The sequence below is a fragment of the Gorilla gorilla genome, chromosome 11 (genome assembly GCF_029281585.2).
Source record: "Gorilla gorilla gorilla isolate KB3781 chromosome 11, NHGRI_mGorGor1-v2.1_pri, whole genome shotgun sequence".
Classification (NCBI taxonomy): Eukaryota; Metazoa; Chordata; class Mammalia; order Primates; family Hominidae; genus Gorilla; species Gorilla gorilla.
The window spans coordinates 138,527,542-138,542,802 of NC_073235.2; the positions used below are offsets into that span (position 1 = coordinate 138,527,542).

Genomic DNA, 15,261 nt, shown 5'->3' on the forward strand with positions numbered 1-15,261 from the left:
GATTCCAAAAGTCCGGGGCTCCTTCATCCACTCTTCTCAAGGAGCGGGAGAAGATGGAGACAGCCCTGAAGAATCAAGTTCCTGGTATGTTTTCTAAAGCTGCCTCCTCGAGATAGAGAACTATGACCCAGGCCAGAGTGATGGGTTCTAAAGCTCCCCACTCGAGATGGAGAACTATGAGAGCGATGGGTTCTAAAGCTCCCTCCTCGAGATAGAGAACTATGACCCAGGCCAGAGCCACAGGGGCACAGACAGAACAGGAGGAACGGGTTACACTGGTGCCATTTACATTCACGGTTAACTCTCTAGGTGATTCACAATGCAGGTGTAAAACTGGAGATCACAACTCAGGCAGCTGGATGGAGAGTTCAAGGGTTTTTTGTTGGGTTGGGGGGGTTTTTGGGGGGCGGTTGAGACGGAGTTTTGCTCTTGTTGCCCAGTCTGGAGTTCAGTGGCGCAATCTCAGCTTACCGCAACCTACGCCTCCGGGGTTCAAGTGATTTTCCTGCCTCAGCCTCCCAAGTAGCTGGGATTACAGGCATGCAACACCATGCCTGGCTAATTTTGTATTTTTAGTAGAGACAGGCTTTCTCTATGTTGGTCAGGCTGGTCTTGAACTCCTGACCTCAGGTGATCTGCCCACCTCGGCCTCCCAAAGTGCTGGGATTACAGGCATGAGCCACTGCACCCAGCCTTCAAGGGTTTTTTTTTTAGAAAGGTTTAGGCTAAATATGATTAACAGCGGTTACATTAAAGTAATACTGAGTACTTTACTGAGAGGGAACGTTTACTCTAAAGGATCCAGATACACTGTTGTTGGCCTGAGCCCTGACACTGATGTTCAGGGTCAGAACAGCTGGGAAGGTGGGGAGGGCTGCTAGGTCCAGGGCCCTAAGCCATGGAAGGAGACCCTACTTGCCAGCTGTGAGCCTCAGGCAAACCCCTAGACCTCTCTGAACCTCAGTTAACTCAGGTGCAGAATGAGGATGATAGAACAACCCTCTTCCCCAGGGTTGTTGGTGGATTAATAAGATGATGGAGACTACCTGTAAAGGAGGTGGCATATAATAACAGCTCACTAAATAAGTTACTATTGTCATGATCTCTGTATTCCTGTAAAAGTAACCATATGTAAACACTAGACATTAAACCTTATTAGGTCATAGTAACTCCATATGGGAGGAGAGTCTCTTTTCTCATCAATAAATTTATTACTGTTAATTCCAGATAAATGTTAGAAAAAAATTAAGCTTAAAAACAGAATAGATAAGGGAGTACAGGCTCCCTTAATAAAGGCTAAGAGGGAATGTCAGAGCCGGGGGTGGTGGCTCACACCTGTAGTCCCAGCACTTTGGGAGGCTGAGGTGGGTAGATCACCTGAGGTCAGGAGTATGAGACCAGCCTGGCCAACATGGTGAAACCCCATCTTTACTAAAAACACAAAAAAACTTAGCTGGGCGTCGTGGTGTGCACATGTAGTCCCAGCTACTTGGGACACTGAAGCAAGAGAATCACGTGAACCTAAGAGGCGGAGGTTGCAGTGAGCAGAGATTGTGCCACTGCACTGCAGCCTGGGTGGCAGAGTGAGACTGTGTCCCCCCCTCCAAAAAAAAAGAAAAGAGGGAATGCCAGGGTTACTTTACAAAGCTGTAGTTTGTTTAACACATTTAATTGACAGTCGAGCCATCTCAGAAATGTAAGTAAATGGCACTATTGATAAATAACAGGCTTGCCATTGATGAATATTTTGCCTCCAAAGTGATTTTGCTAAAAGTATGTGTGTATACAGTTTCTGTAACATTTCATATGGTAGGAGGAAGAAGAGGCACTGTGCTTTCTGAAGCATTTATTCCTCCTTAGAATTTTTCCCAGGGGTAAGTGTTCAGAAAATCTGATGAGTTCAAAATAATTTGATCCAAAATATTATTATGTGATTAACTACGTATTGTGCCAGCCAGCATTTACTGACCATATGTATGTGTTAGCCACCATCAGTAGTTACAAAAAGGAAATTGATTTAGTGAGATACAGTCTACACTCTTAAAAACTCACAACCTAGCAAGAAAGTCAGGCTTGTTTCAGTAACTGCCGTGTGGATCTGACTATACTAGGTATGCACTAGAATGTGCCAGGGGAACCCCGAAGGGATCATTTGCTTCGCTTTCCATGTGTTACGTCCATCCCCAACCTTCTAGTATTTTCTACAGATGACATTTAGTGAACAGAAAGCCTCTCTCTCAGACCCTAATTGATTAAAGACTTTTTTTTTTTAAGAAGCATAAATTAGAAGTGAACACAACTTTTTGGACTTATAAGTGAAAAATCCAGTGCCTAAGACTTTCTGGTTAAATTTTGCCGCTCGGGAATTTCAGTTGGAAACATAAAGCCGTTCATTAAGCTAACCCGGATGTGCGTGAGATTTATTCAAGAGATAGATTGCTGGTGTGTCAGTGTTTAGCACATTAACTCTGTTGGATATTTCATGTGACCGAGGTCTAAGCATCAGAATTCATGCCCATGCCATTGCTCTCCCCAGGGGCCTGAGTCTGCATTTACTATGAAGCAATCTTTTATGGAAAAAACTTACAAAAAATAGAATGAGTTTGAAATAGAATGTCTGAGAACACAAACCTGTGCTTTTCCGTTTAAATATGGCACAAGGAGATCCCAAAGCCGTTGGACCAGTGATTTTCAACCCTGGATATGCCCACGGGTGTGGGTGTGCAGGCACACATACACACACACACACTCCGTCCACGGAGGGTCAGAGTCACACTCATTGGGCCTGGGTGGGGCCCGGGCATCTATTCTCTAGTGTTTCCCATGTAAAGGTGTTCATCAGAATCACCTGGAGAGCTTAAAAAAGCAAAAAGCAAGCTGGGCACAGTAGCTCATGCCTCTAATCTCAGCACTTCGGGAGGCCAGGACGGGAGGCCAGGAGCTCAAGGCTGCAGTGAGCTGTGATCGCACTGCTGCACTCCAGCCTGGGCGACAGAGCAAGACCCCATCTTAAAAACAAAACGTGATGTTGGAGGAGCCAGACTCCAGGCTTTGGGAAGGGGCTTTCATGGGGAGGGCAGATTTGTTGAGAATGCATTTTCCCAGCGAGTTCGTTTCCACCCCCTTAAGAACAACCACTTTAGAAGAACATTAGGCAGAGGAAAGGGGCTCCTACGTGTACCTCCTTTCCAGGAGACGTGGGAACAGGAGGAGTACTTGCCTTTTCATACATGAAATGGTTTTTTATTTGCAGATTATCATTTGAAAGACATTTTGGTAGCCTGATTTCCACTCAGAAATAGATGTCACCAACACAGGATGAGAGACTCTTATAAAGAATTACGAACTTCTGTTAAAATGAGAAAGTCAATGAAGGGAGGCGGCATACCCAGAAAAGGGGAAAATTAAAATCTGAAATAATTTATGAGGAAAATAATTTTCCATCTAAGAGTGTATTAGCTGTTTATTCAAAACCCTTGATGGGGACGTTTGTAATCAGGTCATATTGTGATCTTCCCACAGCCTGTGGTTTCTGTTTTTCCCCTCCTGGCCTTACGGTTAGGGGAGTTAGGGCAGGTTCCCTCCAGAGGTGACACCTGTTGACAGCCAGTCTTTCATGACAGCAAGCCGCTGTCCATTCTGATGGCTTCAGCCTCTGTGCATTCTGATGGCTTCAGCTGCTGTCCATTCTGATGGCTTCAGCCACTGTCCATTCTGATGGCTTTAGCCACTGTCCATTCTGATGGCTCAGCCACTGTCCATTCTGATGGCTTCAGCCGCTGTCCATTCTGATGGCTTCAATGAACATTGCCGTGACCATTAAAGTAAAGTGGCTTGGAGACATAACACGGCGACATTTATGTAGGGGCAGAGAAGACAAGGCTGTTCCTCTCCTTGTTCTCACCTTTTGCCCAGAAGGTGTTAGAAACAGCCTCCTCCTTAGCCTCGTTTTCTATACTTCTCCCTTTAGAAGCCGTGCACTGTGGTGAGTCAGATCTCGATACTCATGGGTCCGTGTTGTCCTAGCGGTACCATGTTGTACTTCAGAAGGGCCATGCTGGCTGCAGAATGGAGGCTGTTGGAGGGCAGGAGCCCAGGCAGGAGGTGGTCGGTAGAGCAGCATTCCCAGGGAGAGCCTGGTGGTCTCTCAGAGTTGGGGGCTGCAGGAATGGAAAGGAGAAGACATATCTGAAGGCTTTCGGAAAGTAGAATAGATAGGACCGATGGACAGGTTGATTCGATGTGGAGGATGAAGGAGAAAGAAGAGTTTTTTTTTAATAAATGAGGGACACTTGTGCTGAAGGTATGTATTTGGGAATCATACAGAAATAGCCATTGAAGACATGAGAGAGTGTGAGATCCAGAAATTTGGTGCAATGAGAGCTAAGGAGCACTGGTGGTCTTAGGAGGGACAAAGGCAGAATCCCCAGAAAGCAAACAGGACCAGAGAAGCGGGAAAGAAACTTGAGAGACTGTTCTCCTAGGAGAACAAAAAAGAACTTGCCTTTTGAAAGAGGGAGATAAAGTAGGAAAAGGACTGCAGCATGTCCATTGGCTTGTGGGATGGAGGGGTCTTTGATGACATCAGGGAAATGATGGAGCAGAAGCGGCGGCAGGGCTATGAACGATGAGCAGGAGGGAGCCACAGCACAGCAAGTGTAGACACCGCCTAGGAGAGGCCCAACTGTGATGCTAAAGGGAGGAACAGGTCTAGAAGTTATCGATTCGCTTGGAATAATAAATGATACAGTGGCGAACTGTTCCAGAAAGAAGTTACCAACAGTCGCCGCTCACTAGGAAACCCTAGAGTAGACGTACATTTGATTTAAGTTAGTAGTTTACGGGCCTGATGCGGTGGCTCACGACTAATCCCAGCACTGTAGGAGGCCAAGGCGAGTGGATCCCTTGACCCCAGGAGTTCTAGACCAGCCTGGGCAACATAGTGAGGCCCCATCTCTACAACAAATAAACAGATTAGCCAGGCATGGTGGTGTGCACCTGTGGTCCCAGCTACTCTGGAGGCTGAGGTAGAAGGATCACCTGAGCCTAGGGAGGTTGAGGCTGCAGTGGACTGTGATCTCGCCACTGCACTCCAGTGTGAGCTGTGAGAGAGCAAGACCATGTCTGAAAAAAGAAAAATTGTAGCTTATCATTTAGCAATTCATAAATAATTACCTGTATTTGTCAAACACTTCGTACATGTTAGGCATTGTAATTTGGCTTTATGTTATGAATGCATTTAATTTTCACCAAGGGACGATTCCTTCCAGACAGCTCTGAGTTTCTGTTTTCCTCGGTTGTTGCTGAGAGCGTAAGTTATATTCCTGCCTATAGGCTCATCCAGGCCGTATTTTCTCCTGATTTCCTGTTTCCTCACCCATATCCCGCTGCTCTCTCTCTTCCCCTGAAGCTCTGGGAAGTCTTCCCTACACGCTCATTAGTGAGTTAAGGAACTTTGATGTGTCTCCGTGTTTAGAAGAAATCGTGCGGTCACCACTCCATGCAGACGCTAGGATACTAAGGTTTTCACCTGCTGCTTCCTGCGGGGTGCCGCTCATGTGGAGGAGGGCCTCTCGTTGGAAGCCCAGGCTCACTCCATGGCTGTCCCTCTCCCCAGCCTGCTGGCATTGGGCTTCCTCCTGCTCCTGGTTTCTTAGTTCCGGAGCACAGACTCCGTGCTCTGGAGCAAGAGTTCTTCACTGTGGTTCTGTAGATAGAATTCAGGGGTCCACGAATGTGGCTGGGGGGAAATTCATTCGTATTTCCACTGACTTCGACTGAAAGTTAACGTTTCCTTCAGATATGAATGTACGCAACGATCCACAGTGGTGTTTTGTTAGCAGAACCTGTGACTTTACCACCCTCAAAATCACAGACATGTTCACAGCGCATTGCCGTTGTCCCAGATAATTGAAAAGGTTGTTTTCTCTGGTCACCGTCTGGCAATGGAAGGTACTAGGTCTGCCATTGGGTCTCAGTGCATTAATAAAGCAGTGTGCTTACTACCCAGCCACAGGCGTTGCTTATATTTTGGTGACTGTATTTTGATACGATTGGTTCTTTTGTAATCCTATGAATTTAAACCTAATACTTTGAGAAGGGATCCTTTGGGACGTGCCAAAAAAGACCCACCTGTAGCAAGCCTCCCTGTGGATTTGAGTTTCTTACCCTATGAATTCTATAAACTGAAGTTTTCATCCCATGTGTCAGGTTAGTTTTTTTGTTTTGTTTTGTTTTTTTGAGATGGAGTCTCACTCTGTCACCCAGGCCCGAGTGCAGTGGCACGGTCTTGGTTCACTGCAACCTCTGCCTCCGAGGTTCAAGTGATTCTTCTGCCTCAGCCTCCCGACTAGCTGGGATTATAGGCATGTGCCACCATGCCCAGCTGATTTTGTATTTTTGATAGAGATGGGGTTTCACCATGTTAGTCAGGATGGTCTTGAACTCCTGACCTCAGGTGATCGGCCCGCCTCGGCCTCCCAAATTGCTGGAGTTACAGGCGTTAGCTGCCGTGCCTGGCCCGTGTGAGATTTGATGTGAAGTAGAGGACACGGGTCTTCAAAATGAAACAGAAGTGCTCATTGTCCTGTTGCCACCCTTGTCGGTTTTTCACCCTGCGGCCCTTTGAGACCAAATCTGCCTGTGAAGTCGCTGTTCATCCCTGCAGGCTCCCTGTACCCCCAGCTCCCAGAACCCATCACCAGCCCTCCTTCTTCTTAGAGAGTGGTCTTCGGGAGGACCTGAGCTTCGGCTGCGGCCTTCCAGCCCCCTGGGTCTCACTGCTTGCTGCCTCCTCTTTCTCACCCACACAATTCTTTACTTCTCCCTCTGTCCCACGCTGTGTCCCTTTCTCTTCCTTTCTTTGAGTTCATTTCAGAATTCCTCCTCGGTGTCTGCTTATTGCATGGCACAGTCTGGTTGGGCCCCACTTTCTTTCTGGAAAGGTATTCTCTGGGGCCAGGGAGCAATGTTACCATTTCCAGAAAAGCAGTGCAGCTCCTCCTGCACAGCACTCTTTCTGCTGTGGGATGCCTCCGCCTCCCTTCATTCCCCATTTGCAGCCTCTAGGTGCCCTGTCTTGGCCAGCAGCGCCTGCCTTCTCTTCCCCATCATCTGTGGTCTTTCTGCACCTGGGCTCCCCTCCGCCCTGCATCTGAGATCTCTGTTTTAAGGCCAGCTCTCCCTAGATATGTAGCCACTGGGATCTTTTTCATCTCATCAGCCTAGCTCCCGGCAGGACCTCCCCACTGGACTTTTCCAAGATGTCAGTGGACAGCATAGAACTGGGGTGCCAGTGGCCACCATTGGGAGTCACTGCCACATTTTCTTTTCCTTTTGTGTCCACACTTGGCACAGAATCTTCTTCCAGGCAGCCTCCTGGGCCGCCAGTGGTGTGGAGCTGGCCCAGAAAGGAGCCTGCTTCCCAGCATGGCCTCACATTGTCATCAGTGTCACTCAGGACCTTGCCCGCTGCCCCAGCTCAGAGCTTGAACCTCTCCCTCTTAGAATCTGGCAGGAGTCCCCAAAGGACCACCCAGGCTCAGTCTTGGCCCCATTGAGTCTGTCCTCCCCACTGCTAATGAAGTCTTTCCTGCTGAAAGCCTTCTGGGCCATCCATTGTCTGCCTGTGAGAGTCCTCGGCTTGCCCCCACAGGCCTCCCCTGCCGGTCTAGAGCTCAGCTAGTGGCTCTCATCTCCACTCCCTGTCCATCTTGAATGTTCTAAACAACGAATTAAAATGTTTAACTTGAATGCAGGAGCCAGGCAGGTACTTGTCATGAGTGGGTTTGGAGGGGGCAAGGGTCTGGGTGAACAGGGAGGGCAGCTCCCACCCACAGGGGCAGCCGTCCCTCACTTGCGCCCTCCTCAGGCTTAGTGGCCTCGTGTTCCCGGATGGTCCTAGTGTTGAAGGAAAGCCAGGAATTTGGATTTGCATATAAAATTTTATCATTTTTAAATGTTGGCAACTGATTCCAAAAATCTATTACGCACTTTTGGGGGCTGATGAAAATGCTTCTGCAGACTAGAAATAGTCCCCAAGTCACCAAGATGGCATCTCTGCATTAAACCACCCCCTGACCTTCCCACGAAGCTCCTGCAGCTTGGCACGGCATTTAAGGCTCCCCCTGACCGATGTCTGCCTCCCTGTCCCAGCTTCTGTCTTATCCACTCCCAACACCCAAGTCCCTAGGCATCTGAGTGGCCTCCTCTCCGTACCTGGGCACACAGTGCTCTTCCATCCATCACTCATCCACCTGGCTGGTCCTGCTGGTCCAAGACATAGCGTTACTGCTGTCGCCCCCTCAGAAGTCTTCCTGGCTTTCCTCTCCCTGGCCCGAGGGGGTGCCTCTTTTCTGTGCCTCATCCCTTCATTCCCAAGATGGCCTTCTGTAAGACGAACATTGTAGCACCCATCACACTGGGTAATGATAATTTATTACCTTTGCCGCCTCCCCCACTAGACTCTGATTTTTGTATGAGCAGCAATTATAGTTTGCTGTTCCTCGTCCCCAGGACCTAGTGGGGTCCCGGCCCAGCAGTGGGGCTCCACATGGCTGAATTGAACAGTCAACAAGGCAGCCTCCTAACAAGTCCTGTGTCATCCTGTTTAGCCATTCGCTCAAACAGAGAACTGTAGATGGGGCTGAAGCTTAGTCCCAAGAGCCACACACGTCAAGGAAATCTGGGAGCAGCAGCCCAGCCATCCCAGGATCTCACAAAGGCCCAGCAGCAAGTACAGGGCAGACAGCCAGACCCCTGCACAGGAGTCTAGAGGCTGAGTCTGTAATTAATCCAGCTCAGACCACATGTATGGTGTGCTCAGGGGACCCCCAGAGCAAAATCCAACACCATGCTGGCTTCTGGGAGTGCAGATTTTGCAGACATAGAAGCAGAAAATCATATGATACCCTGAGTTCCTGAGTCAGCAAACGGCATGGGGGCTGAGCATTGCTCAGCCAGCTGGGCGAACCCTGGGCTTCCTGAGGACACCCCATTCTTAGCTGTGGGGTCACCACTATCCACCGACAGCCCGGCCGGTCGACAGCAGACCTTTCCTTCCAGTTATTCCTTTCCTGACCCCCCAGATCTGCTTTTTAATTTCTCAGTGTATGTTTTCTGGTATAATCTGCTTGTCTTTGCCTCTCGGTGACATCCACGGAGTCACCCAAGTCACCAGCCGGGACTATTCCTGATGTCATCTATTAACCTTCTCCAGCTGCTCCTAGATGGTCACCAAGTCCTTCTTCCCTTTCTTCCTGAGCATCTGTCCCGTCGTGCCCTCCGAAGGAGTCGTGCATGTGGTTTGGGGCCTGGATGTGTGTTTGGGCCTCCTCACTGGTTTCCAACCTTCAGTCTGTAGCCCTCAGATATGCCCTCCTTCCTGCGCCCCCAGAGTGGCCCCTCCACTCACCCTTCAGCTGCAGCCACAGGGTTGAAATCTTTCCCAGGCCCTCCAGACCTCCTGGATAAGGCTTAAATTTTAAAAATACTAAATTAAAAAAAATTTTTAATTTCACTATATTCTCAAACTTCTCACGATTGCAGTTACCATATTTTACTGAGATCGTATATTTAGATGTCTTTTTCTCCGTAAGTCATTGAGTTTGAAAGAGACATCCTTGTAAATCATTTACTGGACTGTTGGAAATTTCGATCTAGGACTCAGAAGTTACAGAAGATTTTAAAGAAAGTCATTTGTAAATTCTTACCCTGAGGTTCATAGACCCTTGTGAAACGCAAAATGGAATGTAAGAGTTTGCATGTACATCTTCTCAGAAGAGGTTCTATGGGTTATTTATTTATTATTTATTTATTGACAGAATCTCACTCTGTCACCCAGGCTGGAGTGCAGTGGTGCGATGATCTCAGCTGACTGCGACCTCCACCTCCCCAGTTCAAGCGATTCTTCTGCCTCAGCCTCCTGAGTAGCTGGGATTACAAGCAGGCACCGTGATGCCTGGCTAATTTTTGGGTTTTTTTTAGTAGAGACGGGGTTTTACCATTTTGGCCAGGCTGGTCTCAAACTCCTGACCTCAAGTGATCATCCCACCTCAGCCTCTGAAAGTACTAGTATTACAGGCGTGACCCACTGTGCCCAGCCTATTTATTTATTAAATAATTTTTTGTTGTTGTTTTTAGAGACAAAGCCCAGGCTGGAGTGCAGTGGCATCATCACAGCTCGCTGCAGCCTCTAACTCCTGGGCTCAAGTGATCCTCTAACCCCAGCCTCCCCAGTAGCTAGGACTACAAGCATACTCCACCATGCCTGGCTTTTTTTGTAAAGAACAGGGTCTCACTATGTGTCCCAGGCTGGTCTGGAACTCCTGGTCTCAAGCAGTCCTCCTGCCTTGGCCTCCCAAAGTGCTGGGATGACAGGCATGAGCCACTGCGCCTGGTCTGGTTCCACAGTTTTGAAGAGGGCCTGTGGCCTCCCCCTCTTCCCCATCCTAAGAGGTTAAGAGCTGTGGATTGCTTGACATGTCCCAGGTTCGACATGTTGAGCAAAATGCTAGGAGGGTGGTGCAGAGGCCACCGTGGCAGTCACACAGGTAGACCAGCAAGCACTCCAAGACTCAGCGACTTTTTGAATATAGAGGCTTAAAGGTAGAACATCTCATGAGACTTTAGGTTTCGAGAATGGGTGCCTGTAAGAATGGTGGTTTCATTAACAGAATAGCAAACTAAGGAAGAAAAGATGGTTTGGTTCAGAAAAAATACTGCGTTAGAAAGGAAACTGGGACTGAAAAACGGCCATCTTTTTCATGTATGGCCATTCTGGCTTTTGACTCTATCCCAAAATACAGAATGCTCTTTCTACTCACTGATTCTTGCTTTCAATTTTGTCCAAAAGAAAAATGATTCACAATGAAAATGATGTTGTTACACAGTGTACATACTCAATATTAAATTCATAAGTAATGTGAACCGCCTCATAAATTATTTAGGTTGAAGTTCATTTTGTATAGAAAATTACATCTTTGAAAAGATATGACAGGGTTAAAATGAATCAAGTTTATCGTAAAACTGTTCTAGCCATAGTAAATTAATCTGAGTCATTTTATCAAATAAGAAACATTCTTAATATTTTGACTACTCATCACTCAGGCAGTACAGCTGGTGTTACTGAAGAGATCATTTCTATTTCAGTACCGTCTGTAGATCCTGAAACGGGCGCCTTTCTGTGCTTGTTTGCCACGACAGTGGCTCTCGTACACGACAGCTGACATGTATCTCATGTGAAGGTGCAGCCCAAGCCAAGCTCCCTGGGGCTCCGTTTTCCGTTTCTTGACCAAGGATGGCAGAATCCCCAGGAAGTGCTCCTGTTCCTGGCTTGTGTTTTACATGATGGATCTTACCAGGCGGCCTTGGAAGCCACTTCTCACACCAGGGTTATAAAGTCCTATGTTTTCACAATCTGGTTAATACAATGGGGAAGAATTAAAACCTTTGGCATAACAAAGCTTTTGGTCAGTTCTATAAGCAAATGCCGTTCACAGCCTCCTGAGTGATACCTGTTTCTAGGCACTGCTTGGTTTCTGGGTGCCCTAGACAGGGAGTATCCCACCGGTTACACTCTCTGTCACTCGCCATCATCCTGAGGACGTTGTTTCCTTAAGCCATGGCTCATACAGCTGTCGCCACTCCAGGTTAAGGTCCCTTGCCTGGCTCCTCACGGTGCCCTGGGCATGGTCCTGTCTTGGCCTAGCTTTCACTAAACTGCATCTGTCCGTCCACCTATTAGAGCCGCCTGCCAGCATCGAGCCTCTTTAGGGATTGGCCTGTGCCCGCATCCCTCCACCCACACCCAGCACAGTACCTGGGACAGAGTCCATGCAAGGTAAATGAATAAGGAACGAGGTCCTACTCAGAGGCAAATCTCTTCTTTCTAACACCGGGAGCTATTCAGCTGCCTCTACCATATCAGAACACGCTTAAGAAAAAGAGGGAAATAACTATTGTCTCAACAAAGATTTGGATTTAGCAAAAACTGGAAATAATTCACAGTGAAACTAATAATCCATTGATTGTGATGTCCATGGTGAAATCATTACTCTGGAGAATAATATTGGTAATTTAGTTTGCTCGGAAGGTACTATTTTCAAAGTACTTTTACATTTTCCAAACCCTGCTGTGTGTGTTGAAATGTAAATCACACAGCACCCAGATAACCAGATGATTTTCCTCGTCCTTTTAACAGAAAGATCAGGTGAGAACACACAGTTGCACCTTGATCATTTAGTGCTTTAACTTTTCCCCCCAGCTAGTAAGTATTTGAGGAGTTTCTCTCATTTGGGGTCTGAATCCTTTTCTGACAGTGGGGAAGGTTTTAGAAATTGTATTCGGGGCTGCTTTGTTGTTGCCCCTTCCTGCCCATCTCAGTGTTAAGGGTTGTCAGTATCCCAAGACTGATTTCCCTGTCCGTCCCTGTGCTTTGGAGGTATCCTGGCCATGTTGTTCCTCAAAGCTCTAAGTAGAAATGACTTTGTTCCTTGGCACTATGTTAAATTGGCTGGTTAATTCTGGTGTTATTTACCCTGTAATTCATTAGTTTCACCCCACCATTGGCAGCTGACAGGCTGTAATTTCACGCCTTGCAATAAAAGATGTCTCATAATCTGCTTCATTTAGCAGCAAGAGAGTTTAATGAAATTAACTGCAGTCCTAATTATGCCAGTGAATACTAAAGACCGCCATCCAGTTTTCTCAGAAAAGGACGAGGCCCACCTCGTGAAGGATTTAGAATGTAATTTCCTGGGAAAAGTTGCAAATGTCGTCCTTCTATTGGCCAACCAGGGCCAATTATGAGTACACATATTACTATAATTAACTGGTTTTTTTGTGAATGTCTCTCTAAGTATTCATTGTTTGAAATCAAATTTAAAAGTGATTTCTCTATCAGAGTGGTGTAGATGATAGAAACAAGCTAACGTTAAGTTTTCAGGCAGTGGCCTCTCCTCCTGCAGTGGAGGACAGGTTTGCAAAACATCACAGTTTGAGAGCAGGTTTTCATGTGTGACTCTGGAGGGTTTCTGGAGTGAGCAGAAGCCCGGGCCCCCTTATGCCTGTACGCTCAGAGCTCAGCCTCTGCAGCCACGACTTCTCCATGCTGCGGGGATGCTAGGCCTGGATAAGGGTTGCTGCCTGTTGGACATGGAGTGTCCAGCCTCACCCAGCCCCTCACCTGGCCCTTCTCCCTTCCTCATGGCCGCTAGGGCAAGCCCTCACTTCTCCAGGACAGATGGCCTTTCCCCGCTCCACCGTCCACTCTGCTTCCCGCTCCTGGAGGGGAGGAAGACAAGCATGGTCTGGGCGCCCAGTGCTCCTGTCCCCATCTCACACATTTGTGGAACAAGCCACTCACACCCTGACATGCTCCCCTCTCCCTCTCACCACGACTCTTTCTTGGTCCTGCCTTTCTCACTTTTCCCTCTCAGCCTTCTTCATAGCCTCTTCCTCTTCCGTGGAGGACAGGGCAGAGGAAAGGTAGGGAGGAGCATTGATGCCTCCTGAGCAGGTCTGGCCTGGCACCTGCCTTTCCCACCCACCCCACAGTGTCCTGGCCCCAGGGCTCTGCAGCCCACAGCACCTCTTAACAGTGCTGTGGACAAATTCCGGCAAACCGTGGGTTAGTAACCGGATGACGTTAGCAAACGCAGAGGCTGCAGTTGAGCCAAAGGAATGGAGATTCTGGAAGGAAGATGTGCGTGTTCCAACTCTGCAGAAAAGCAGCTGAAGCAGTGGGAGGTGGTCTGTTATATCTAAATGCAATGGAAATCTCCACAGCCACAAGTGGCTGGCCTCTACCTCTCTTCCAGTCTTGCTCTACTAATGCATGGCCTTTCTGTAGTTCTGAAAGGAGCCACCTCCCCTGGGGCAGTGCCTGACGTGGTCTCCTTGGTCACCTTGGTCCTAGCACCTCTGCATTATGCACCCTGGCAGGACATCAGCCGGCTGGCTCTGCCACCCCGCATTAGTGTCCGTGTACCTTGGTGGAGAAGTCGCTCTGAGCAGCTCTGATTTCAGAGGCCTCACTTGGGAAATGAGGGTGCGGTGTTGCTTCTTGGTTTCCTAAGGCTGCTGGCAGGTAGGGCTTTACAAAGAAATACTTTCGGACATTTTGGAATGAGCTGTTGTGTATTCTCACAAAAATAGCTGCTTTTGCAAAAAGTTTTCCTGTTTCTAGTCACCCTTCATCTTCATGCCATCCCACATGATGGGGGTGGTGACTTCACACGTATTTGAGATTTGAAAGCATGATGAGTGTACTTCAAAGTCAGGGAATTCCATGGCCCACCCCACAACCCACTCATGTCAAGTGCATTCCAGGGAGCAGTGGGTTTCCAGGTCCAAGTCCATCTGGGGGATTGTGGTCTGTGGTGGGCAGGGGCTGACTGACCTGCCCAAGGGGTTTAGCAAGGGAATGGCTGTTCTGGGACCTGGCCCAGCATCCTCCCACTGTACACAGCCTCCCTGCTCAACCTACAGAGGGGGCTCCCAGGCAGGCTGTTCATGGGGTTGGTGTTCACAGGACTCTCCCACAGGAAGGGTGCCAAGCTGCAAAGGAGCCAGGAGACCTGGTTTCTAGGCACAGCCCAGTGTTAGCCTTGGACACAGCAGCCAGTGTTACCAGGACCTCTGAGCTCACAGCCTGGCCTAGAGTACAAGGAGCCAGTGGACCTGAGAGGGCCCTGTCCAGGCTGTCAGTGCTGAATATAGACCATCAATGCCCGCCTGGCACTCCTGCTGCTCGGTCGGAGCTGGGAGGGAAACGTGGCTCCACTACAGACATGGGGTTTGGGCTGGGAGGCCATGGAATGGTGAAGACGCTAAGCAAGGCCATCTCCTGGGAAGGGCAGAAGCAGCTTGGCCCCAGGTGTCCGCATGTCACCCCCTTTCCCTAAACTTCACCCGTCCACCAACGCACCATGTGCCACAGGCGAGTGATGGGAAAATGGCCCTCGTTTCAGGGATTTTTTTTTTAAAGCAAAGTGTGTTGTGTGTTCTTGCAGTTACTTGCTACCAGTGTCCCTTGGGTATCTCCCTCCTTGGAGTGTTTGCAGCCGGTGAGCGCCAGGATGCCCGTGGCAGCATACTTTAGGCTTATCTCCGTGTGTGTGGCCCTGAACCCAGAACACCTGGAAATACAAGTGCAAGTGCAAGGAGCCCATGAACAGAAAGAAGAAGAAGGGGACGGGGAAGCGCCTCTTGACTGCTCGCCATAAAAATAATTGAGCTGAAATTAAATCTGGGGGCTTTGGT

General features: G+C 48.5%; 1 protein-coding gene across 16 annotated transcripts in view; it reads left to right on the forward strand.

Annotated features, from left to right (window-relative positions):
- The window catches only part of AGAP1 (ArfGAP with GTPase domain, ankyrin repeat and PH domain 1), a 636,895-nt gene that overhangs the window by 341,353 nt on the left and 280,281 nt on the right, over nucleotides 1-15,261 (forward strand). The window lies entirely within an intron of this gene.